Below are 3,479 nucleotides of genomic sequence, written 5' to 3'. Positions count from 1 at the left end.
ACGTCGTACAGCACGGGAAGCATGGTCGCGCGATAGACGATAAAATAGCAGGCCGTCCCTATCGCACTATTTGTAGGTGCGATATGTTATTTGGGGTAATAATTGTGATCATTTATTACCCCAAATAACATATTTAACAGCACAATCACGATTCTAAACGAGTTATCCCACTACGAAATTTGAAAACGTCTTCCGAAAAAACTGATTTGTTTTAAGTATAAAAAGACATATTAAAATATTATCTTATGATTAACTAGCTTAAGATATGTTATTTTAGGAACATTATCAGTTTTTTTAATAATATAGTATATAGTAGTATAGTTTCTTTATAGTTTTGAATGAAAAATGTTACATTTTGCAAAAAACGCTCTTCTTTAGGAATAAGGCCTCTTAACTTAACCTTGGTTGATTCCGTTTCGCGCTACTTAGATAGAGGGATGCAGGTGGACGTGCTGTACTTTGATTTCAAAAAAGCCTTTGATCGCGTAGATAACGACGTACTCTTAAGCAAATTATGCAGCATTGGTTTCTCGCCAAAACTGCTTTGCCTTTTTGCTAGTTATCTACGTGATAGACGGCAATATGTGCAGCACGGATGCTTTGTGTCGAGTGCCTACCCCACCCGTTCCGGGGTCAGTCAGGGCTCTATTCTGGGTCCTCTGCTCTTTGGTGTTATGGTCAATGATCTGGCCTTGGTGCCTAAGCATGCGCAATACCTACTCTATGCTGACGACCTGAAACTAATTTACAGGGTCCAGGAAGATTCTGACTTACAATCTTTACAAAGTGATATTGATCGGGTTTATGCGACTCGGCGACTCGGTATACATGGCGATCTGTTTCGCTGGATAAAATCCTATGTAGAAAATAGGACTCAGGCTGTTGTTTTGTCTGGATATACATCACAATACAAATCTATAACTTCTGGGGTACCACAGGGCTCTCACTTGGGCCCCTTACTATTTATGTTATATATAAACGATATCACAGAGTATATACAATATTCAAACATTAATATGTTATATATTGTACAGTAATCTGTATGCTGATGATACTAAAATTTTTAGAGTAATCAAAAATGTTTCTGACTGTGACCTATTGCAACAGGATTTACTAAATTTTGAAAGGTATTGCTTGGACAATAATTTATTTTTAAATAATGATAAATGTAATTTATTTAGTTTCTCAAGAAAAAATAACAATATTGAGTATCTTAATACACTTTGTGATAAAATGTTAAGTAGAGTATCTGAAATTAGAGACCTTGGTGTAACACTAGATGCAAAATTGACATTCATTCCTCATATAGAAAATACTTTAAAAAAATCTTTTAAACAATTAGGTTTTATATTACGTGTCGGAAAACCCTTCAAAAATTCATCAACTTATAAAATATTATACAACAGCTATGTCCGTAGCCGACTTGAATTTGCTTGCACCGTTTGGAAGCCTTTTCATTCTATTCATATTAATAGAATTGAAAAGCTCCAAAATAAATTTATAAAATCACTTGATTTCAGAACTGGTAATCACTATGTTAATTACACTAACTCTCTACAGCGTCATAAAATGCAGCCTCTCAGTAATCGGCGTGACTGTGCAGACTCTGTATTTCTTTATAAAATTTTAAATTCAAAATTAGAAATCCCTTGCTTACTTGAAAAGGTTTCTCTCAAGGTCCCTCGTGCCCGTATACGTAAATGTCGCAGAAAGGAATTATTCTCAATCCCTATTAGCAAAACATGTTATGCCCGTAATATATTTATTAGACGCGCTTGCAACTTTTTTAATAAATGTGATACACTAACAGACTTTGATATTTTTAACGGGAGTATAACATCTTCGAAGAGATTGTTCCAATGATTAGTATTACGATTTGCCATTGTTACTTAAAACCACTAGATTCCAGCATATACTTACTTACTTACAATTAAGTATTACATTTTATAACACCATGTGTAACTGTCATAGTTTTCTCCGTTGTTGATTTGTAAAATTTTTTAATATTAATATACATATAGGTAATATCTAAATTAGCACATCTATAATTAATTAAGGAAACTGTAGGTCTTTAGCGTAGACAGTATCATTGTAGACATTTTTGTATATGACCATTTGTTTCTTAAAGATTAAATAAATAAATTTATGAATTGAGTCTTGTAAACAAACTTCTGAAACTTCAGTTCAATGTTGACAACTGTGCGGTTATTACTTTTTGTAAAGCGCGTAGTTCCCTCTGTAGGCAGTATCTCCTGGGGTGGAAACCCATCGCCCGTGTCACATCGATACGGGACTTGGGGGTTGTTTTAGGTTCCCACCTTAACTTTCATGAGCACATGACAATGCTTGCTGCAGACTGTTACCGCAGGCTTGGGTTTGTTGTCCGCAACGCCAAAGAATTTGACGATCCCAGGGACATAAAGCTTCTTTATACTGCCCTCGTGAGAAGTAAGCTTGAGACAGCCTCAGCCGTTTGGAATCCCCATGAAGCGCCCTACATCCTGCTGCTCGAAAAGGTCCAAAAAACATTTTTGCGTTTCTTTTATAAAAAAATGTACGGGTATTACCGATTCTTGTACCCAACAAAATTCCTTTTGGGGACGTTGGGTTTCTTCTTGTTAGAAGTTAGGCGTAATGTCGTGCTGATGTCTGATGCATGTGGTATTTTGAAGGGGGAGTCAGATTGCCTGGTTTTAGTATCCCAGCTGGTACGTCTATTTTTTCCCCCTGTGACGAAATATGCTTTTCATGAATGTAGGCAACCCCTACTGGTGGTGCCGGCCGCTCGAACCGTGTTTTGCCGCAAGTCACCGCTAGTTCGTGCACTGCAAATAGTGAATGAGTTTTTAGACGTGGCACCTAATGTTGATATTCTTGCGAGCAGATGGGCGTTTATACGTGACGAATGCATGAGGTTTTGTGTGGGATTGGATGCTAGGCCTTCATCTGTTATTTATTAGTTATGTTTTGGTATGTAATGTTTTGATTTTGCTGTTTATTTAATATTTAATTTTGTGTTACTTGTTGTAATGTTTATTTAAAATTCACGGTGCTTTAGTTTTGTATACTGTCATACTGTGTAATTTTCTTTGTGTAAATAAATAAATAAATCTATTTAAATATTATTGATCCTAGCGAAAAAACGTACAAAACTTTTATTGTAGCAAATTTTATGTTTGTTATTCCCGTTGAAGATTGATTTAGCTGTGGACCACCGTTTTCGAGTTATTTGCAAAAAACGGCTCGTGTAATCTATTTAAAATACTGTCCTACTAAAATATTGATCCTAACGAAAAATCTTACATAACGTTTCTTGTAGCAAATATTATATAGATTATTTCTGTTTAATATTATTTCTGGTAATAATTTCTGATCCTAGCGACAAAACGTATACAACCTTTCTTATAGGAAATTTTATGTAGATTTTATTCTCGTGAACATTTTATTTAGCTGTGGGCCACCGTTTACGAGGCATTTAC

This window comes from Leguminivora glycinivorella, chromosome 24 (genome assembly GCF_023078275.1).
Source record: "Leguminivora glycinivorella isolate SPB_JAAS2020 chromosome 24, LegGlyc_1.1, whole genome shotgun sequence".
NCBI lineage: Eukaryota > Metazoa > Arthropoda > Insecta > Lepidoptera > Tortricidae > Leguminivora > Leguminivora glycinivorella.
This window is presented reverse-complemented; position numbering follows the sequence as displayed.